The 24,829-nt window shown below is 36.2% G+C and overlaps 1 long non-coding RNA gene across 2 annotated transcripts in view; it reads left to right on the top strand.

The window, feature by feature from the left end:
- The window catches only part of LOC132013239 (uncharacterized), a 288,073-nt gene extending 263,595 nt beyond the window's left edge, over positions 1–24,478 (top strand). Inside the window, exons 5-6 of one of the 2 annotated variants that reach the window (XR_009402938.1) lie at positions 15,993–16,118; positions 24,396–24,478. This is a non-coding gene — a long non-coding RNA (uncharacterized LOC132013239). Of the gene's footprint in view, positions 1–15,992; positions 16,156–24,395 lie in introns of those variants that run through there. The other variant, XR_009402939.1, reaches the window with a different exon arrangement.
- Positions 24,479–24,829: the final 351 nt, after the last annotated feature.

The following is a 24,829-nucleotide window of genomic DNA, read 5'->3' on the forward strand; positions in this document are numbered from 1 at the left end:
TCCAAAGACTGGAGATTACAGAAGTTTCTGAAAACTAGAAAGCATGATTCTTGAGGGTTGGGTGCTATCTTCAGAAAGAGAACAAGAACTTGCTAAGAGAGTTGATTTATGCCCGGTCTTAAAATCTCAATTTTATACTGAAAGATTATTAAATAAATAAATTCATTCCATGGCTGTGGCACTCTAAATAAATTCCATGGCTGTGGTAGCCTTAGCAAGAGCAAAGACGGGCTCAGGTTATTTTTCTTAAGAGTCCTCTTTCAAACAAAGTTTTGAGTTTAAGGGAAAAGATGGGATTATTACTACTGTCATCCAGAGACTGTTTTGATTTGCTACAAGAAAGCTGCAATAAAGTAAGGGCTTGCAGAATGTGCAGAGCAGGCCTCAGCTATTAAAGAAAGGACTCTTCAGGCTCAGAGAGATCTTCAGCTCTTTCACATGCATAGAATTGGTAGATGATAACCCTACTAGGTTTTTGAAGAAACCATTTTGTGAAAGAAACTGAATGCCTACAGGCATCAACCTCTGATTGCTCATTCAAGGTCATTTCTTGCAAAAGCTTAATAGCTCCCAGAGTAAGCATTTTCCCCAGGGCTATAGGCTACTGATTGCTGTAGTTTCCTATTCTACTCAAACGGAGTTTTTAAAAAATTTTATTTTGCTTTGTTTTTTGTTTTAATCTTGTTCATTCTACCCTTTCTCTACACCCAATTCTAATATGTAGGTGGAGGTGTCCTCACACCAACAACCAATTCTTTGAACACCACCTGGGTGTCCTACAATTCAACCCAGTTCTACACTAACTACCCAGAAATAGCATCAAAATCAACAGGTTAAGGGTTCAGACCTACAAGACTGTCCAGACTGTCCACTCCCACTTCTTGTCAAATGCCAGGTGAAAATCCAGGTTATCACCTGTGCTTCTGACCGACTGGCTATAGATTAGACTGGAGGTTCCCACAAGCTGCTCCTCACAGATTTTAGTCACAATGTCCAGGTTGTTACCTATACTTCTGACCAGCTGGCTGTCAATCAGAGGTTCCCGCATGCCCCTCTTTTGGTTCAATTAATTTACTAGTATGGTTCACAGAACTCAGAAAAGCATTTTACTTTCTAAATCACGGGTTTATTATAAAAGGATATAACTCTGGAACAACCAAATGGAAGAGATTCATAAGGCAAGGCATGGGAAAAGGGCAAAAAACTTTCACGTCCTCTCCGGGAACACCACTCTTTCTGAATCTCCACATGTTCACCAGCCCAGGAGCTCTTTGAACCTCTGTTGGTTACCTTTGACTTTTTATAGCAGCTTCATTACATAAGCATGATTGATTAAATCATTGGCCATCTCCTGCCTCTTTCACCTCCCTGGAAGTTGTGGAATGGGACTGACAGTTTCAAGTTTCTAATCACAAGGTTGACTCCATTAGCAAGCAGCCCCCTTTCCATAAGAGATTTCTAAAACTCACCTTATTAACATAAGGGACACCTCTAAACTCTCAGCATTTAGGAAATCCAAGGGTTTGGGAGCTTTGAGGCAGGAACTTTAGACAAAGACCAAATACATATGAGAAATAAATATTTAATCATCTGAACAATCAAGTATATATATATTTTTTATATAAATCACACTATCACAGTCAGAAAACTGGTCTTTGTGTCATAGGTTAGCTGGACCATAAGCAGCCATATCTGGAACCTGTTGAGAGATGACATGACATTAACCACAGGATCTTGAATTTGAGCAGGATGCAATAAATGGCTGAGATTTTGAGGTTGTTGTCTTCAGGAAGATGTTGATCTATAAATGGGGAAAAAGGTGCTTGGGATGTTGGATGGACACTGTGGTAACCATTGTTTATTATCTACACCATATTCCTTCTCTTCTTTCTTCCCTTACCAGCAGTCCTGCAACACTTACACATGGAGCTATGAATAGTTTTACCACTGGGTGGAATGTAAGTTGGTATTAAAATCTTTGGTAGGGGTGCCTGGGTGGCTCAGTGGGTTAAAGCCCCTGCCTTTGACTCAGGTCATGATCTCAGGGCCCTGGGATCAAGCCCCACATTGGGCTCTCTGCTCAGCGAGGAGCCTGCTTCCCCCTCTCTCTCTGCCTGCCTCTCTGCCTACTTGTGATCTCTGTCTGTCAAATAAATAAATAAAATCTTTAAAAAAAAATCTTTGAACTAATATGACATTGTTTTGTAGAGCTAAACATATGTGTATCTTAAGACCCAGCGACTTCATTCCCACACTTTGGAGACACTCTTTCACATGTACACCTGGAAAGACATGCAAGAAATTTCACAGCATCATTCTGTGTAATGGCAGAAAAACTGAAAACAATCCAAACATTGTTAAAAGAAGAATAATAAATACATTATGGACTATTTATACAATATAAAATTATCCATTTCTGAAAATCAGTGAACCACATCTAAAAGAAACAATACAGATGAAGAGATGAAAATATGAAGAAAATTGAGTAAAAAATAGAAAGCAAATTGCTGGACTTCATACTTCCAAACATTATGCTAGAATACAAAAATTAAGCAAAACTATACCATATATTATTTAGGTATATTTGCCTGTGTGATAACACTATTTTAAAAGGACAATGACATTATTAACATAAAATTTAGATGGCTTTTAACCCCTGTGGAGTAGTGGAAAAAGATTGGATTGGGTACACAGGTGACCTGCCTGGGTGTAAGGTATATAGGTAAGATTCAGGTTCTAAAGTTGAATGGTTTGAATTTATGCTTTAAACTCACATACATGTTACAACTCTTTTACATTTATCAAGTATTACATAATAATGAAGACACACTTTATATACTGGTATGGCATCATGTCTAAGACCATTAAGGAAGGTAACTATTATAACTTGGTTTACATGGGATAGTCATGATTTACACCTATGATCCTGATATAATTACTCATTGCATCAGTTTTTAACTGGCCTGATTTAACTGATAAATTATATGTTGGCTATATTGCTAATTAATAAAATGTAAGATGCAAAATAATGTTTATATCATGCTTAAGTTCATAGGCTATGACCTATTCAAAAACATCAATTTAAAGAACAACTGAAAGAATTGATTATAGCTAACATTTTGAAAATGGAGAGGACTTGTGGATAACAGAATACTTGGGATACGGAATATTTTACAAATTGATAGATAATAATGGATGCTTGTGGAGCAGAATCAAATGTTTGGAAGACAGGAATAGGAGACTTTTTTTCTCTGTAAAATTCCATTTGCCCTATGAGAACTTTGTGCCTTATTCATGTATTACCAATTTGAGAAAGCAATTTAAAGCAACTAAATTTATTTTCAATATAAAGTGAGCTATGGCATGATAGCTACCACCATACTAGCTAGTTTCCAGTTTTACCGGGTTTTTACTTTGTGCGAGGCTCAGTTCTAAACACTGTACATACATTAGGTTAATTAATTCTCACATCAAATCCAAGAGGTAAGTAGCACTACTATCAGCTGTATGATTTGGAAAATTTGCCTTGATTTCTTCTGTAAAACTATTTTTATTCTATCTTATTTTTACTATTCTTATTTCTGTTCATTCTGTGATATCACATATGTTAAATGTTGAATGTTTGCTAAGTTAGTAGCTAGAGTAGAAAGTATTCTGGATTTGAAGTCCTGAGCTTTTTTTTTTTTTGGTTCAGCAACTTACTACCTATGCAAACCTCAGCAAGCCATCTTTCCTTTCTGAGGGAGCCTTAGCTTTTCACTATAGAATGGAAACAAGGTGCCTTCTCATTTTACAGGCTTTCTATGAGGATCAAATGAAGGCTACAAGTGGTGGTAGGTTGGGAACCAGAATGCACCATACTGATATGAGATATGACTTATTATTATTATTAATGACCTTGTGTAACACTTCAGTTAGGAAAACCATAAGTCAATAGACACGTAACTGAAAACAATTGGAAGATCACTTTGCTTTCAGCACAAGTGGCATTTCCTCCTTGCTTGTTGCTTTATATAGTCAATAGTTTTATGCATAGCAACAGCCTTGAAACAGATCAGCAAGTACATAATGAACATACTTTAAGCAGGAAATGTTAAATGATTTATATCTGTTGTTATGGGCTAAGCCTTGATTAATTCAGGAGGTGGTTTTTTTTTCAGTTGAAAAGAAAGCAAATGACCTCATGTTGTTTACTGTACATGAATAAATTTGACATTTGGTGAAAAAAATGGTAAGCTAAGTTAAATTTGTGGATTTTGTCTTAAGAAAACCCTGGAAATATTATACAGTATTTATTTAGCTTCACTTTCTTTTCTTTTCATAATCTGAGAGCAGCCTCCCCTCTTCCTTCTCCTTCCCCCCCCCCTTCTCCTTCTCTTCCTTGTCCTTCTTAGTCTTCTTTTCAGGAACACAACTATGTAAAATACTGCAAAATAACAACAGAAAAATCTTACCAAAATTAAAGAAAAATGTTGGAAGAAGAATTTGATTTTATTTAAAAAATAGCATCTAAGTGAAATAAGTCTATCAGAGAAAGACAATTATCATATGATCTCTCTGATTTGAGGAATTTGAGAGGCAGGTTGGGGGTCGTGGGGGGAAGGGAGGGAAAAATGAAACGAGATGGGACTGGGGAGGGAGATAATCCTAAAATACTCAATCTCAGGAAACACACAGAGGACTGCTAGAGGGGTGGGGGGAGGGATAGGGTGGCGGGGTGATGGACATTGGGGAGGGGATGTGATATGGTGAGTGCTATGAATTGTGTAAGACTGATGATTCACAGACCTGTACCCCTGAAACAAATAATACATTATATGTTAATAAAATTTTTAAAAATATCTTACTTTTAAAAAATAAAAAAAAATCTATAAAAATATATGCAGAGTATCCTAGAGGATTTATCAAACTAAAAATCCTTCAGAATCCATGTATATAATAAGAGACGATGAGAAATGAAGGGGAAAGGCAAAAATATATAGCTTTGTTGTTTCTTTTTTCTTTTTTTAAAATTAATTAATTTATTTTCAGAAAAACAGTATTCATTATTTTTTCACCACACCCAGTGCTCCATGCAATCCGTGCCCTCTATAATACCCACCACCTGGTACCCCAACCCCCCCCCGCCCCCCCCCCCCCCGCTACTTCAAACCCCTCAGATTGTTTTTCAGAAAAAAGCTTTATTGTTTTTACAGCTTTACAAAGTTACCTGGCAGACTTGCCTATAGTTTGGTTTATTTTAGTTTTTCTTGGCTCTTGTAACAGTTGAAACCCAGAAAAATCTTCTAGAGACCTTTATCTTATTGGTGATAGAAAAAATCATAATGCCAATCGTCTCAGACAGCTCAGTTTATTTTTGCACAGGAATTTTATTTTATTTTTTCTCAATAATGTCCCGTCCTCCCCCTCTCCTCCGTAGATCCTTTCACCTCCCCGCAGTGGCGCTCTGCTGAGCAGCTTTCCAAGGGGAGAAGGAATGTTTGAAAATGTGGGGGAAGATGTGAACTGCAACCCACATAGAAATCTTTATTTAGATCGTTTTTATCCAGAGATTAAAAAAATGCCAACCAAGGTACTCAATCCTATTTTCTTACCAGAAGCAAAGAGAATAAAGCAAGAAAGTGGGCATTGCTGAGTACACCTGCACCCTGGCTGGGATTCAACATTTTCTCTTATTTAGTGCTTTATTATTTTCCCGTTACCTCTGTCCACAGCTTACAGCATCAACAGGCAAGAGTTTGCTGGGCAGCAAGTTCTGACTGTGGGTTTCAGAGTTAAGCTGACCTCACTTTAGATTTTTTGAGTATTTTTAAATCAGAATTTAACTGCCTTAGCAGAAGGAAACAGAAATTTTACCCTACCCAAAACAAACAAAACAATATCAGACCAAATTTCAAACAATCATGGTAGCAACAGTTAAAGCAAAATGGCCAAAATGTTTACTATAATGGAAAGAGAGCCATTTGAAGTTAGGAAATCTGCATGCAACTGTCCAGAGCAAGTGCTCACAAGCCTTGTGATCTTAAGCCCTTCAGCCTTTCTTCATCAGCTCCACTGGAATGACCACTGGCCTAACTTCTTTGTAGTTTGTATGAAGACTGAACAATGGAATATCTCAGGGGGTCAGTAAATTCTTTCCAGTACCAGCCGGAGAGTACTATTTTAGGTTCTGTGGGTCATTATGGTTTCCACTACAACTCAACTCCAGTGTTGTAGGGCAAAAGCAGCCATAAATGATGCAGACACTAATGAGTGTGTCTGTGTACAAACAACAAACCTTTATGTATGAACACTAAAATCTGTGTTTGATATAGATTTCACATTTCAAAAAATTCTATTCTTCTTTTTCTCCAAACATTTAAAAATGTTAAAAATCACTCTTAGCTCCTGGACATGCAAGTGTTGGGCTGGATTTGGCCCACAGGCTGTAATTTGCTAAACTTGGTATATATTAAAGCACTTAATAAGTTTACACACATGTAAATCGTTATTAAGTTGTGTGTGTAAGATCACTAAGAATATCTGAGATACATTTTAATTCCAGATTGATTTCCCACTGTCACCTCCATGTTGGTAAGATTCCTCCTTGCCATTTTGTAATATTTCAGTTTTACCTCTAGGAAAATCGTTTAACTGGGGAGGTTCTTTTGACTGAAAAAGTTCCAGGATGCATTTCCCATCCAGAGAAAAATGGTTGTAGAGTTGCTTAGCACTTGAAATTAGGTGAACTCCTGAATCATCTCTGAGTGAAGCATCCTAGATTTCCCTGGATGATATAGACACTCATTTCACACCTTGTGCATGCCCCGATATAGAACCACACACACACAATGTGTTATAATTATTTCCTTAGGTGTTGGTCTCCCAATGAATAGGAGCTTTGTGAGAGTACTGACTGGGCCCCAGTGCCTCCTACAATGTGTGGCAGTGTTATTCATTTATTTATGCCCCTGTGAAGCTAATAAAGAATCTGAAGAGTTTGCAAAAATTCTTACAGAAAAAAAAAAAAAAAAAAAAACAGACAAAATCCATGGGGGCATCAAGATGAAGGAGAAATACAGGACTCAGATTTATAAAGGCAAGGTTAGAGTATCACAGAGAAGTATGTTCCACTTGGTCCTGCACAGTTGCTACATGTGGCCAGCCAACTCGCCCCTAGCAGCAGAAGCAAACCTCTCACTGACCTCACCTGCAGAGAGACTTGGAGTCCCATTACCGGTGTCCAGATGTTACTAAGGGAGAAGGTGGTCACAGCATTTGGGACCTGGTGCCTGATTCATAACCGCATTATCTATACTCTCCGGCCATCAAGATATATGTTATGGATTCAGAAGTGAGAATTGAGCAAAATTTGAAGAGCAGGCAAAGTCTATCTTTAGAGCCTCCCAGCTTCTCCTTCTATTACCCCTCTTTTGTGCAGGTTGCCACCCTCTGCCACACCCCACAGACCTCTGATCTTTGCTGTTAGCTCATTATTGTTGTTGAGTCACAATCCCTTTCAGCAACAGACTCAAAGTTGTAAAATGTTCTGAGGAAAATGAAAAGGCTCCATGACAAATTAGGTATGAAAACTTTAAAAATCTACCTCCTGCTCCAAGAATTGCAATAGATACCTGCAAATGTGTAAGTTATTTGAGAATTCCACGGTAAAACAACCGTGCGTAAACATTGTTTTACCTGATGTTGCTTGAGTGGATTTGACATTTGGACATTTTTTCAGATAATCCTAATGACATCTTATGAATTCCTTTTTTACATATTTCAATCCATTTCAATTGAACAAATACATTTGGAGAACATGTGTGGTACATCAAAGTCTACTTAAGTGAGAACGGTGATTCTTCCCTTCATGCGGTTTATAGCTGAGCAAGGAATGACCCACCTTGAAGAAAGGTGCCTTACAACATTATTTCTTGTAGTATGTGAACTTCAATAGGATTGGTTTTGAGGGCTATAATTCTTTCAACACCTTTAGGGTTGAAATATTTTAGGGCCCATAACAAGCAACAAGGAGAAAAAGATATTTTTAAAGAGGGGCCTAGGTTCACTAACTCTTAGACCATACCAGGCCATATGCAACCTATTCCATATACTCATAAATGCAATTTGCAGCGTGATAAAAATGGCATTGAACTTGGAATCGGGAGATATAAATTTGAATCCTAGCTCTGTCACACATTTTTTTTTTTTTTTTTTTGTTCTGCGGTAAAACAATGGCATGGTTATATATTTAGTATACTAAAAACTACTAGAAACCTAAAAGAATTCAGCATGGTCATTGGTCAGAAAACTTACATGTAAAAATCAATAGTTCTGCTATATATTGATGATAACTGGTTACAAAATTTAATAGAAGGAAAAGTTCACCCTTATTATAGCACCAAAAACATAAAATAGGGGGCACCTGGGTGACTCAGTGGTTAAAGGATTTGCCTTTGGCTCAGGTCATGATCCCGGGTCCTGCGATCAAGTTCTGCCCTCAGACTCCCTGCTAATCAGGAGGTCTGCTTCTCCCTTCTTTCTGTCCCTACTCATCATGTTCTTGTTCACTCTCTCTCTCAAATAAATAAATAAAATCTTATTTAAAAAAATAAAATAGTTATGGCTAAATGTAACAAGAAATGTTCAGAACCAAGATTCTGCTGTGGGAGAATAGATTGTAACTGAAATTTTCTTGTTCCAGAAATAGCTTGAACAAATTTGCCTCTGACGTCCAGTTTTTGTGATGTTAAATTAGAGTTCATTTATATCTTTGTTCTGCTTCATATAATGTGATTCTCTTCTCCCCCTAGCTGATTTTAAGAATATCTCCTTGTCTTTGTTTTACAAGAATTTGGCTATGACATTTCAAGAGGTTTCTATTTTTCATGAGTTTCAGGAAATTTTTCTCCATCATTGTTTTTCTTCCATTTTTCTTCCATTTTACTGTCTCTTCTCTTTCTGGACAGGTATGTTAGACAACTGTGAGACTCTTGTTCCACAAATCTTTAAGTTCCTCATAATTTTTTCCAATCTTTTCTTTTTTTTCTATCCTGTATTCTGTTTGGATAATGGTGATTGATCTTTACTAATCTTTCATCATGAACCTTTCTTTAGAGTCACACGGACTATGAAGTCCATCCAACGATTTCTTTTTCATTTAAAGTACTTTGTTCGCAATTTTCATTTGGTTCTTTTTTATACTTCAGTTTTTCTGCTGAGGTTTCCTATATATTTTCTCACTGTAACTTTTTTTGTTGTTTGTTTAAATCTGCCTCTACGTAAATAGATTTATATTCTGTTTTTAAGTCATTGGCTGCTAATTCCAGAATCTGGGCTAATTCCATAGCTGTTTCTACTGATTGTTCTCTAAATTACAGATCATGTTTTTCTGCTTCTCCACACGTCTAATCATTTTGGAGTGTATGCCAGTCATAGTCAATGATACCTGGGAGGGGTTGTAGATTGTGTTGTCTTACTTTGGAAGGGATGAAATTTGTTTGGCTATGTACCTAAATTAACTGGATCCTTTTATTCATGTTAGGATTTTTATATGCTTTGTCAGGTTAGAAATATTTCAGTTTTGTCTAATTTTATGACATGGTTCTTACTCTAGGACCTGGCCCTCACTCCTAAATTCAGGTCTTTCAAGGGTTTCAACTGAATGCCTAAAGTCCTCAGTACAATCTTTCCATTATGGTATTAAACCTCACTTTCTCCTAGCAATAAATCTCTATTTATATCCTCTGTTAGCTCCAACTATCTCTCGGAACCACAACAACGGTCCTTTCACTCTTCAGATCTTATTCTGCACATACTTACTTCGCAGCCATCAGCCAAGTTATCAAGGGGATCTCCGTGTAGGATTCAGGAGACCTTTTCTACATCTTTCTCTTCACTCTGCTAACCTCAAATTTAAACCACCTCACCGTCCCTGAACTCCAGTTTCTGCCATTTCAGATCAGTAAGATAGATGCTTTGCTTACATTCCATCTTCTTATATTGAAGTCAGGAAAGTGTCCCCAGGTCAACTGCTGGGAAAATGTGAGTCTAACCTTGTGTATTTGCCTTCTACCAAAGATCACATTTCTGCTGTATCTATTACTCAAGGTCTGAAAAATAGTCACTTCATGTTTGTTTCTGTTTATAACTGTAAAGAGGGACGGACGATAAGTCCTATGCCAGTTACTCCATCGTGGCCAGAAATAGAAATCAGCACTTAAAATTTTTTTTTTGTACTTTATTTTTTATTTTTTTGTTACTTTTAACTCAAATTTTCTGCATTTGATACTGTTAATTGGCTCCTCAAGACAACCTTGGAATGCACTTTCACTCTTTCAGTTTGGGAGATAGTTCATTATTCTCTTTTATCATCTACTTAAATTGCTGTGTGTGTGTGTGTTTTTTTTAATTTATTTATTTTCAGAAAAACAGTATTCATTGTTTTTTCACCACACCCAGTGCTCCATGCAATCCGTGCCCTCTATAATACCCACCATAAGGTACCCCAACCTCCCCCCGCCCCCCCCGCCACTTTTAAATATTTTTAATACTTTACATTAATGTGGGCCAGGTTTTGTCATGAAACATCCAAATTGGCTTCAATTATTTTAAAGGTACTGTGAAACTTATAACCATAGCTTTGTAAGATTAGGAGTAGGCATTATTATGAAACAATTATTTAAATAGAGTGTAAGAAAATAGGGTTGGAAGACCCACTCAAAAAAATCTTTTGAACTTTAAGTCTTAAAGAGGAAATTTTATGATGTAAGAAAATAGTTATCTGGCATCACTGATTTTATTTCTCAAAAAGGCACAAGCTTAACTAAAATTACAAATATGCAGTCTTAAACTAAGCAATACAAAAATGATCTAATCGTTATGTTCAGAACCTTCATGGATTGCTTTTTTACTGAAGTTTGAGAAAGGAAGTCATTGTGAATTCTGTTAATGATTGGCTTAATTAGCAAATAAATGCCAATTTTTTCTTAAAATAGGAGACTCACAAGAACAATAAGTACCCTATATTTATAAAAATCATATTAGAAGTAAGATTAGATTGGAATTTGAATATCAGTAGCAACATACATTTATTACCAAATTTTTACCAAAGGTTTAGATGAGAGAGTATGGGAAAATGAAAAGCGGGGGGGAGTATATCAAGAATTAGGGAGGGCGTCTGAGTGGCTCAGTGGGTTAAGCCTCTGCCTTTGGCTCAGGTCGTGATCTCAGGGTCTTGGGATCGAGCCCCACATCGGGCTCTCTGCTCAGCGGGGAACCTGCTTCCTCCTCTCTCTGCCTGCCTCTCTGCCTACTTGTGATCTCTCTCTCTCTCTGTCAAATAAATAAATAAAATCTTAAAAAAAAAAAAAGAATTTGGGAATATGGGAATGAGAAGGAGTATTTTTTTTCCTCTTTTTTTGGTATTTGTCATTCATTCAATACTTAGACGGGGTCCTAGATCAAGAGACTAGAGTCTAATCCTTTGTTGAAAGCAACAACAAATACTGGGTAGTAAGAAAGTAACGTATAATTGAAAATTACAGTTGGTTTGGAGTGGATTTGTTTCTAGACTTTTAAAGTTGTTTTATTCTGTCCTTAAATTTTCAAAATACTCGGTTTTCCTCTACCTCCAACTAAATGGAAGGCAACATTCTGCAATTTGCAAGTATAAATCTACCTGATGACACAGAAGTTAGGTTTTATTATGTTCATAAATCCAGGAAATCTTTTAACCTACAATACAAAGTGTTTGATTCTACAGAATTCATGGATCTGCCTCATCTGTCTGTTTCAGTAAATAACCCATGGGAAAATCACTTCATCTCTTTGTTTCCCTTTTAACTTAGAAGTAGATGGAAGGCACTAGAAGTCTGAATGTTGTAGTGTATTCTTGACATATTTAACATCAATGTCTTTGTTATACTCTTGAATCTTATCTCACCTTAGGCCAATCAACGGGTTCATTCCCTATGACCTAAGGTACATATCTACATAGTTAGAGGAACAGACTGAGATCACTGCATGAAATAAAATCAGTTTTCCCCCATGAGAATAGATCTGCCATTTCATAGTAGTTATGCTGAAAATGACTGAAGATGTACATGGTAGAAGAATTGCAAGTGTGATATATTTTAAATAGGGGAAAGGTTCCTTTGACCTAATGATAGCCTAAGTTCTGATCTGGTGCTGCCAATACTATTTATTATTCCCAACAGACCTTTGCTTTGACCACAGACTTCAGTAATTCCATTAATCATTTTGTTTTCTTCAAAGCTAGAAGACTATACCCAAGGGAACAATGCTAGAAACAGATAAGATTAGGCACCATCCTTTCATTTCCCGTTTTGGGATCTACAGTTCAGCATTTAAGAGATCAGGTATTTCTTCCCATTGGAAATAAGAGAGAGCGATGCCTGGTTAGGAATAAGCACACTAAATGATTAGGATCATCCTTTATGTGGATAATTTAAAGATTACAAATATGTAGCCTTAATTTGGTGAAATCGTTTTTTAAAGATTTTATTTATTTATTTGACAGAGAGAGAGATCACAAGTAGGCAGAGATACAGGCAGAGAGAGAGAGAGGGAAGTAGGCTCTCTGCTGAGCAGAGAGCCCGATGCAGGGCTCAATCCCAAAAGCCCGAGACCATGACCTGAGCAGAAGGCAGAGGCCTTACCCCACTGAGCCACCGAGGCACCCCTGGTGAAATCATTTTTAAAAGAGTATATAACATTCTGTTAGTATTACTATATTCTATCAGAATGTATACAATATATCAGTATTTATCTCAACCCAGACTATTTGTAATAATAAAATAAAATTATCAACTTTCAAATATTATATAATATTCTGAAGATTTATTCTTTTGCCGTCTTTTAGAGGATATTCATATACTTACAAATGGGCTGAGTTAATTAAAGCACCTTAACAAAGTTGATTTAAGTGCTTGCTGCTACAAATAGCTCCTTCCATTATTTAAACCAATAAATTGTTTTTAATGCCTCCAAGGAACAACCATACATGTATCTTTTAAATATATGTAGTTGTTACAGAGAAAATGAGCCTGAATGATACCAAAAAATAATATTAGAATTAATACACATTCACATACTAAGTTTTCCTAAGATTCTTGGTAAAATCTTTTACTTTTTCCCTTATCAAGTCAGGAGCAATTTCCACCCTAGTAAATGCTTTGCAATCTCTTCTAGACTCTATACCATTACTTGGTTATCACTGAATCATTTATGTATTGAATTCTGCATATTTCACTTTTTTGTTGAATTGTAAATTTTTTTTCTTGAGCTGTCAAGAGAGGAGTTAAACTTTTCTATTAGAGCATTTAAAAATGATGTTCTTAAAAGCGGAACATCTTTCAGACAGTTATGCAGCTGCTTTCTTTGAGATCTTGGTAACTAAGCTATATCATTTAACGAATTCTATAAGAAATTTTTAATAACCTTAAAGTAATTTTAACAGAAGATTTCCAGTTCCAGGAATAGCTTGGACAAATTATCCTAAAAATCCCTTTATGAAACAAACACGCACACACAGGGGTGCCTTGGTGACTCAGTCAGTTAAGTGTCCAACTCTTGATTTTGTCTCAGGTCTTGATCTCGGGGTCCTGAGATCGAGCCCTGTTTGGGCACCACCCTGGGCATAGAACCTGCTTAAGATTATCTTTTTCCTTCTCCTCCGCCCCTCTCCCCACCCCCTTACTCTCTAAAAACAAACAAAATGTGTACACGCTGAAAGGAAGAACAGATTATACTTTCAAATGTAGAGTGGAAACAAAGGGAATGCTGAAAACTAGTAAGCAATCTGGTGAACTGAGACTCCTGCATATACCCAGCATCCCCAAAAATTACACCCTCTATGAAGGAAGGTGTTAGAAAAACTCCACCCGCCATGCTTAACTCTCTTGACCTGAGTAGGGGGAAGGACTGACACATGCGAAGATAACTCACAAAACAGGAAACATAAGTGCTCATTAAACATGAAAAGATGCACAATCACCCTAGTAACAGAAGAAAAACAAGCTAAGACATTAGGAAACACAGTCCACCTCCATCAGATTAACAAAGTTTTAAAGTTGGACAATATTAAGAGCTGTAGAGGATCTCCTCCTTTCTCATGGCTGAAAAATATTCCACTGTGTGTATGCACCACATCTTTTTTATCCATTGCATTTGCAACTGCAAATTGCAATTGGCTGGACCTCTGGCACATTATACTAAACAAGATAAGTAAAACAGAAGTACTACAGGGTACCACTTATATGTGGATTCCAAAAATGTTTACCCTATAAAAAACAGAGTAAAGTGGTGCTTACCAGAGGATGGTAGGGGGGAATAAGAGTGATAGTGTTTAAGGTTATGAAGTTGTAACAATTAGTAAAAAACCATGGAGATCTAACACACAGCATAATGAAAATAGATAATACTTTGTACTATAATTAGGTAGTTTGGTAAATATTGCTACATCAGCAGATTACAATATATAAATGTATCAAAGTAACATACCATACACCTTAAAATTACACAATTTATTCAATTGGAATTGATCCAACTGAAACAAAAGAGCTGTGGAAGATGTTGAGGAAGGACAATGCTAAGACACTACTGGTAGGAGAATAAATGAACTCAAAGTGGTATTATTTAGTAAACCTGAAGATGCTCACACCCTCTAACATAAAATTCCATACTTTTTTACAGAAATTCTCAGACTAAAAAAGAGAAGAAGAAAAAAAAAGACAGGAACAAGATGTTCATTGTAGAATTATTTGTAACAACAAAAATATTAGAACTAATACCAATTCCCATTACTAGGATAATGAAACATTATCCCATTACTAGGATAAGTGGTGGTATATTCATATAATAGGTGCTCAGTACTATATAATAACAGTAAAAAATATGCAATATATCAAAAACCTTATAGAAAACATGGTGGTGCCTGGGTGGCTCAGTTGGTTGAGCATCTGCCTTTGGCTCAGGTCATGATCCCGGATCCTGGGATTGAGCCATCAGCTCCTTGTTCAGTGGGGATCCTGCTTCTCTCCCTCCTTCAGCCCCTCCCCTCCACTTGTGCTCTCTCTTTTTGGCTATCTCTGCTGGAAGCCTGACTTGGGGGTCCATCCCAGGAGCCTGAGATTATAACTTGAGCCAAAGGTAGATGCTTAAACAACTAAGCTACCCAAGAGCTCCAGGAGCTCCAGTTCTGTTCTGTAATATCTTGCTTATTTTTAAAAAATCGTATAAAAGTTAAGAGGGATGAATTAATTTTCAAGAAGAGTAAATAGTTTCGTACATTATTGGTGGAAGTTTAAATTACAGTGTCTTTGGCAGGCATTTTGACAATATTATCAAAACTGAAAATGCATATAACTATGATTTTGTAATTATATTTCTAGAGATTTATCCTTTAGATACATTTGACATATTTGAAAATTTGCATATATAAAGATGTTTATTGCAGCAAGTTTATAATAGCAAAAATTTTGAAACATCTGAAAGGGAACTAGTTAAATATATTTTTATATGTCCATACTTAATATGTATGTATATGCCTATTATGGCATATCCATACAATGGAAAATATACAGTCTCTGAAAGAGGTAGCTCTCTCATTGCTGAAATGAAAAGATCCCTCATATAAGTTAAGTAGGAAAAGCAAGGCACAAGCGAGTAGAACCATACAAAGGGGGAACTTAGGCAACCCGTTTTCCTGCAGGGAGGTCTTCAGGCCAGGAACCAGGGTGCTGGTTGCTAAGCTGCCTGTGTATGAAGGGGCAACATCAGCTCCTTTGAACTCTTCCCTGGAAGGTGGGGGTAGGGAGAATCCTGCCTCCCTGGGTCCCTTCCTCCTCCCTGCTGACATCTGGGACTTTGACCCTTTCTTTTTTTTTTTTTTTTTTTTTTGGTTTTTTTTTTTTTTTTTTTTTTTTTTTTTTTTTTTTACCTGTGTTACTTAATGTTTATTTCACAAGTGCTTTTTAATGTACTTTTGCTAGGATGCTTTAAAAAAGAAGAAGAAGAAGAAGAAGAAGAAGAAGAAGAAGAAGAAGAAGAAGACAAAATGCAAAACTATTTCCATTGCCTCATGGGCTTCTGGGATGTCATCACCTCCAGTTTATTGGGTTTGTTTCCAACTGTTAATAAAGCATTGAAACAGTAGTACCAAACAATGTGTTTTAACCGATTTAAAAAAAAAACATATATGCTTAGAAATACTAATATGTAGTATATATTATTATGTAGTATATATTACTATATACATAAAAACAGGCTGAAGTTTATATAAATTTTTTTAAAAAGATACTTTTTTAAGGAGAATAGGGAGACTAAGGTTAAATGAGATTTAATTTTCATGTGCATGCTTTGAATTTTTTAAGATATGTGTATTAAATGACTTCAACGGCTGGTTATATTTGTTAAGAGATAGGAGTGCCTGCGTGGCTCAGTCAGTTAAGTGTCCAACTCTTGGTTTCAGCTCAGGTCATGGTCTCAGGGCAGCCAGATCAAGCCCTGGGCAGAGCTCCTTCCTCAGCATGAAGTCTGCCTAAGATTCTCCTCCGCCTCCTCTCCCTCCATCTCTGTCCCTCTCCCCTCTCCACCTTCCCTCCCACCTCAAATAGATAAATAAAATCTTAAAAAAAAAAAAAAAAAAAAAAGAGGGAGAAACCTACTGGTCACAGAACAGGTGAGGTGTTTTGTTTTGTTTTCCTTTTAAAAATATATGGAAACTCTGGAAATGCTATGAAAGTTATTTTTTTTTTAAATTCAAATTCAACTAACAAACATATAGTACCTCATTAGTTTCAGATAGAGAGTTCAGTAATTCATCTGCTGCATATAACACCCAGGGGTCATCACAGCACATGCCCTTCTTAGTTCCCATCATCCAATTGCTATGGAAGTTATTTTGATATTATCAACGATTATAATAAAAATACAAGGCAAAGATAATTTTCTCACTCTCATGAACTAAAGGATCAAATAAATAACTTACTTGTTGAAATCACCAGAACTGATCTGATGTTTGCTTCCTAGTCCGTATTAAACTTAAGAATTATTAATTTCAGGATCTTTTTATAATCTTTCAAAAAGCATGAGAAAATAATTTGAAATATGCTTCTGCATACTAATAAAGTCCTTTGTTTTATATCTAATCCTTATTTGAATAAACTTGAGTTCATATTTTTTACAATGGTAGTGATAAATTTGCTGGTATTTATATGCATAGTTTTAACAATTGTCAAATAATTATTTTTAGCAGTTTAATTTTGCTGATAGGAAAAAAAAACCAAAACTCTCCTAAGTATCAAACAGAATATAAAGTTAGTCAATAATGTTAAGGTTGCTGTTTGATGTTATATTAAGAAATAAGTAACTTTTCCTCCCACTCCTGCCACAAAACACACACATTCTCCAAATGGGGGGATTTCAGGTCCTAGATGGTAAGCGGCGTCTTCCGGTCACACAAATGATTAGTGGAGGATCTAAAGCTGGTACTCACGTTGCCTGACTCCTGGTCTAGGGTTCATTTTCTCTCTATCTAAATGTCTCAAATGGTCAATCCAAACCATGTATAACAGAGTAAAGAGGAAGACAGAGAAAGAGAAGAAGGAAAGAAAGGGAGAAGTGACCGAGGCAGGAAAGGAGGGAGGGAAAGAGAGGGAGAAGAAACTCACATTTACTGAAAACTGCTGCACAGAAGTACTTTTATACTGATAACTTCTTCTTATCTTTATATCCTTCTTTATATCCTTCTAAGTACTCTCTAAGGTGCTAGATAGATTGCTATAGCTATTTTGTATTTGCGGAAACCGAGGCTTGGTTGTCGAGAGGATGGCCAAAGGGCATTAAATAAATAGCTAAGGGATAAGCAAATACCAGTTTCCCATCTTACACTTAGTCTGAGCTGCGCACTCAGTGGGTAAAATTGTGAACAGACTCACAGATACTATTCCAAATATATACATATACTTATAAAGTCAAAACGAGGTAAGATAAATGTTAAGGTGAACCATTATATATTTTGACCTATAACAAGAGCCATTTTATATGGCGTGATCATCCAATATGCATGATGCAAAGCACTGCTTAGAGACGTACATACAGACTCCATAATGGATTTCAAGTGGAATCTCTGAGCATCTTAGATAAAGCAGAGCAAGAGTCAAGCCAGTCTCTTGGGACTGGCAACATAGGTTGAGAAGCCAAGTGCACCAGGGAAACAATAGTGGGTCACAGATCTTAGGAGGTGAGTTGCCAATAGAAGAGCTAGAGGATTATTAGCAAGTCCATTCTGAGTGCGGTTTTGACAGAATGCATCCGCTGGCAGGAGTGTGAGGCAGCAAATGCTTGTGGCTTGTACTTGCTCTGACTACAACATTAACTTGTCTCAACCTTTACTTGGCCGAGTGCCTGAAGCTCTCCTTAGAAGAGATGCAATTATCCTCTTGCCCTTTCTCAAAATTCTCTCCATGTCACTTTGTAGTCTGGCTTCAACAATGTCATACCTGATGACTGGTGTCTGTTATGAGCCCTAGCCAAGGGTGTCATTGCCTGGAGAGGGTATAGTGATGTAACTCTATACCATCATCTACAGCAAACTATCCTCTAAGTGCTACTACCCCCAAAAGCTTTTACTGAATCAACACACTCAAGCCAAGCTGCAGGGCTGAAGGAAAATGAGATGGTTTGTTTGCTCAGGCATTGGGTCATAGCAGGCTGGACTGTGCCAGTGAAAGGAGCCCTCGCTGGCTGTAAAGTTCTCTTCCTGCAGCTCTGATAGAACAGTTCCTAGATTCCTGAATTAAAGTGAAAAAGCCAGGGCTGGCTCTTCTCTTTCTTTCTTTCTCTCATCCTCCTTCTGAATACCATGAGACCCTTTGAGAAGAAATTCATCTACTTAGCACCTTTCTTTAGAAGCTTTTTAACCACTCTTTACTTGTATAGGTTCCTTTATGAGTAGTTTTGCTGTGTGTATGTGTTTAAAATTTACCAGAATTGAAATATTTGCCGTTTTATTTTTTCCTTTGCTAGAGTATCTCACTGAATTCAGTGAATTCATATACCTTACTTTCATTTCCATTCATCAACCCACTTCTCCAACAATCCAATAAACATTTTCAGTATAGCTGATACAGTATAGGCTCAGGATGCAAAGTGGTTCAGAGCATGGATTCTAGAATCAGAAATCTGAGTGACAGTCTAGGATCACCTAATTCCTAGATATTACTCTGGGTTTTCTAATCTCTCATACCTCAGTTTTCTTACCATTTAAATAGAACCAACCTCCAAGAGTTGGAAAGATTAAGTGAGATAATCAACAAAGACTGCATAGAGGCTGGAATACAACAAGTATTCAATAAATATGAACTCTTTATTAATGATGATCTATGAAACCATGGCAATCAGATAATTAAAAAAATAAGAGGCATCCAAATCAGTAAGAAAGAAGTAAAACTTTCACTCTTCACAGATGACATAATACCATATATACAAAACCCAAAAGACTCCACCAAACAAGAACTAGAACCATTTATTGCCAGAATAGAATAGAACTAGAATCATTTATTGCTAGAACCAATAAATGAATTCAGTAAAGTTGCAAGATAACAAAATCCATGTACAGAAATCTGTTGCATTTCTATACACCAACAATGAAGAAGCAGAAAGAGAAATTAAGAGAATAATCTCGTGTATAGTTGCACCAAATAATGAGTACCTAGGAATCAACCTAAACAAAGAGGTAAAAGGCCTGTACTCTGAAAACTATAAAACACTGATGAAAGAAATTCAAGATGATACAAGAAGGAAAGGCATTCCATGCTCATGAGTTGGAAGAACAAATATTACTAAAATGTCTGTATTACCCAAAGTAATATACACAGTTAATGCAATCCCTATCAAAACTCCAACAGTATTTTTCACAGAACTAGAACAAACAAACCTAAAATTTGTATGGAACCACAAAAGACCCTGAATACCCAAAGCAATTGTGAAAGAAAATTGAAGCTGGAGGCATCACAGTTCCAGACTTCAAGTTATATTACAAAGTTGTAGTCTCCAAAACAGTATGGTACTGGTACAAAAAATAGACATAATAGATAAGTAGAACAGAATAGAATATCCATAAATAAACCCACAATTATATGGTCAATTAGTCTTCAACAAAGCAGGAAAGAATACCCAATAGAAAAAAAAAACATAGTCTTTTCCACAAATGGTGTGGAAAAACTGGACAGCAACATGCAAAAGAATAAAACTGGACCACTTTCTTACACTGTACATGAAAACAAATTCCCAGTGGATTAAAGATCTAAATGTGAGACCTGAAACCATAAAAATTTTTGAAGAGAGCACAGGCAGTAACTTCTTTGACTATCAGTTATAGCAACTTGTTTCTAGATAAGTTCCCTGAGGCAAGGGAAATAAAATAAAAAAATAAACCATTGGAACCACATCAAAATAAAAATCTTTTGTATAGTGAAGGAAACAGTCAACAAAACTAAAATACAATCTACAGAGTGGAGGAAGGTATTTGCAAATGGCATATCCAATAAAGGGCTCATATCCAAAATATATAAAGAACTGATAAAACTCAACACCCAAACACTAAATCATCCAATTAAAAAAATGGGCAAAAGAGATGAATGGATACTTCTCCAAAGAAGACATCCAAAAGGCCAATAGACACATGAAAATATGCTCACATCACTTACCATCAAGGAAATGCAAATCAAAACTACAATGAGATATTACCTTACATCTGTCAGGTTAGCTAAAATCAATTATACAAGAAACAACAGGTGCTGGTGAGGATGTGGAGAAAGGGGAACCCTCTTGTGCTGCTGGTGGGTACACAAACTGGCACAGCCACTCTAGAAAATAGTATGGAGATTCCTCAAAAAGTTAAAAATAAAACTATCCTATACTCCAGTAATCACACTAGTGAGTATTTACCCAAAGAATACAAAAACACTGATTACAGGGATACGGGCACCCTGATGTTTACTGATGTTTATTCCAACATAATTTATGACAGCCAAACAATGGAAGCAGCCCAAGTGTCCATTACTAGATATGTGAATAAAGAAGATGTGATATATATATATATATATATACATATATATACATATATATATATCACATCACTATATATATATATCACATACATGATATATATATCACATACATTATATATATATATATATATATATATATATATATATATTCAGGCATGAAAAAGAATAAAATCTTGCTATTTGCAATGACATAGATGGAACTGGAGAGTATAATGCTAAGGGAAATAAGTCAGTCAGAGAAAGACAAATACCATATGAGTTCATTCATATGTGGAATTTAAGAAACAAAACAAATGAGGAAAAGGATAAAAGAGAGAGAGAAAGAGAAAAACAAACCAAGAAACAGATTCTTAACTGCAGAGAACAAACCAGTGGTTACCAGAAGGGTGGGGGGAGTGGATGGGTGAAATAAGTGATGGGGATTAAGGAGTACAATTGTCATGATTAACACCGAGTGATGATGGAATTGTTGAATCACTAGATTGTACACCTGAAACTAACATAATATTGTATGTTAACTGAAATTAAAATAAAACTTTAAAAAATAAAAATAAGTTAAAAATAATGAGTTATGAAAATTCTTTATCTTATGTTTTTAAATGAAAGCCATTGGAATAGTTCTACAGCTAGGAAATGCCTAAAATAAAGATGTCTTTTCCATCTTACTGGAGGATATTTTAACAGCTTCTAAACTGACCCTCATATTCTTCTCCAGGAAAATCTCCTGGACCTGGAAACTGATAGTCTCACATCCAACAGAAGCCTTTGTTCACAGAAGCGACAGGCAAAAGAATATCACCCTTTTCCTATTTGCCTGTCTATCCACATTTTACGTATCCCTAAAGTTCTTCCAGGTGATATAACTGAGTTCTCTTTTCTGTAGTTAGTCCTTATATGAAAATATTCATAACATCAACCAAGCTTTCTAAAAGCTAGGCAATTTCTTTATGAAATATACATCAGGGATTCATTCTAAAAACAATACAAACAATTATCGTTTCCTCAAAAATTTATTCAACCACTATTTTCATCAACTCACAACACAAAGCAAACCTAGCCCGAGGACGTGGTGCCTTTCTATACTGCTTTCTGGAAGAAAGACAGTAAAGAATCCTTCTCTACCTAATGCAATCCTTCCTATACTTCTGGGTAGGTCAAAATTCAATCCAGTAATGTTTGAAAATGATTTGTTAGTGTTTTATTCTTTTTGCTTTTAACACCAGGGATGAGAGTTGATAGAATGGGCATCATCTTCAATAGGGTTTGACAAAGGACCAGCTGTACTTTGTGAAGAAAAGCCTCTTGGCACAAAAATAAACCCAGTAGAGATTATCATCTTCATGGTCTCTCCAAGCACACCTGACTAAAATTTCAGAGACTCAAGGACTGAAAGTATATAATTCATTTTGACATGATGGGTTCCAGCCTCCATCACGCTGAATTTCCTCCATCATAAAAGAAAATAACTGGAAGTTTTAAATACATTCTCCTAAGGATGAATAGCCAATTTTCATAGACAAGCTGAAAACCTTCAAAGCAAATTTAGTAATATATAAGCTTAGGGCTTAATGTAGGCTCCTCATTCCCCTTTGTTTTACTTATTGCTATAATTATTTTTGTATGTGATTATTTGATTCATAGACTTCTCTTCCAAGGGGTTAAAACTCCTTGAGGTTAGATAGCTTCTGGTTTGGTTCTCCTACATTTGTATTCTATTACCTAGCAAAATTTCTAGAATACAATGGTCAATGAGTAAAAAAAGTATTGAATGAATAAAAGAATCCTTAAGAATAAGTTTCCTCCAAATTATGATTTTGCTTTAGCACAGTCTTCCAGGGAAGACTGCACGCGAAGTAACCGCTTGAGCTAAAGCCGACCCTAGCACAGTCTTTCACATACATCCTCATCTTTACCTAATTCTTCAACTCTTTCTCATGGAATGAAATTGTTCCATGCATCTGACTGAACCCTAGTTAAAACCTTGCTCTCCTGCCATTGATAAATCTAAGAAACCAACCTTTTCTCCCAATGTAACACTCCCACATGTTATGCCGCAAATCAGCCCAGATAAAGTAGGTGTTATGAGTCAGCCACAACAAATACAAATCCCAAGCAGTTAAAGGCAAAGAGCTGCACTTTAGATAATTCTGAAAAATGTTAACTGTGCTTCTAAAGTACTAAAAATCCTCTTCTGGAATTTAGCTATATAAACACAAATCTAGGCCAGAGATGATTTGTATAGTATTAGAATATTTTAAATAAAATAAACTCTAATATTCATTGTTTTGGGAGATTTTATAAATAATATATAAGGAATAAGTCATTGACATTTGAATTTGGTATATGTGATTGAGATTACTTGGGGATGACCAGAAAGGTCACCAGAAAGTATTCATTTATAAGTTGGGTAAGAATGTCTACACTTAGGTGTTTTGAGAAATAAAAGAATATATACCAACACCTTTCACTCAAAGCAGATATGCAAGGCACTTCTCTAGTAAAAGATCTAATTCTCTGACTAATATCTTTATTTCAGTTAATAAAATCTGTATCTGAATTCTTGAATCCGCATTCTTGAATTGAGAAATTATAATGATCTCCAGAATTATCCTATAGGCAGTTATAGGTTTACTGATGATTTCCAGTCTCAGAATTAAACAATAATTATTCCACCTGCTAACATTATAGGTTTCCAATTAAGTAAATAGTTTTTCATGAACACAGCTTAATATGACAGTATTTAGGAAAAGAAAGTGGAAGAATTATTGAAAATGTGCTTGAGGGGAAAATAACAGGTAAGACATGATTTTTACCTAATTTTTTTTTTCCTTTTCCTTTTGGTATTACCTCTGGAAAGTGGAAATGTGAGAATAAGTGAGACTTTATTTTTTTAAAGATTCTATTAATTTGACAGAGAGAGAGACAGAGCACACACAGAAGTGGGGAGCTGTAGGCAGAGGAAGAGGGAGAAACAGACTCCCCATGATGTGGGGCTTGCTCCCAGGACCCTGAGATCTTGACCTGAGCCAAGGGCAGACACAACCAACTGAGCCACCCAGGCGTCCCTAAGTGAGTCTTTAGAAGCTGTCATTTCCCCCAACTAAAGGGAAAACAAGACAGAATTTTATAGAATGTCATATGTCTTTCTTGGCCTTGGACACAAACAAAATAAACAAGAAGATGTCTAAATGGTAAGTCCAGGTGACAACATCATAGCAAACCTACTGCAATGAGCAGTTGACTGATGAGCAGAAGAATGGAGGGTGAATAGAAAAGTGAATTCCTAGATACCATAAACTTTTTTTTTCTATTCTGAATTAGGGGCTGCTTTGAGTTTAAGATGAAGAAAATTCCTTATTCCTTCTGCATGCATATTAAGTTAAAGACAAAAGGTCATGTTGCTGCCTCATCCTGCTGATGACATTCAAAGTGAGAACATTTCTCTATGGGGTGCTTGCTCTTTAGGCCTAGCTGGTGGATGTATGTCTGAATGGTGACAGAGGCAATATGAGCCTGCTTTGATCTCTGCTTCCAATGTGCTGCTGCTGAAAATGCTTGTAGATGACCTTTAAGGGCATTCTGCACTCTTTTAGGCACCTGTAAGATTAGTCCCAGTTTTGCCATATATTCCCTCATATTCTCCAGCTAAAGAAAATTCTTAAGAACACAATCAAGCTGAGTTTATCACTCTTTGTCCACCTCTTATAATTTTAGGATTCCAATGTTTCAGGCCTTTTATCCTCTTCCTATTCAGT

Source organism: Mustela nigripes, chromosome 3 (genome assembly GCF_022355385.1).
Source record: "Mustela nigripes isolate SB6536 chromosome 3, MUSNIG.SB6536, whole genome shotgun sequence".
In the NCBI taxonomy this organism is placed as follows: Eukaryota; Metazoa; Chordata; class Mammalia; order Carnivora; family Mustelidae; genus Mustela; species Mustela nigripes.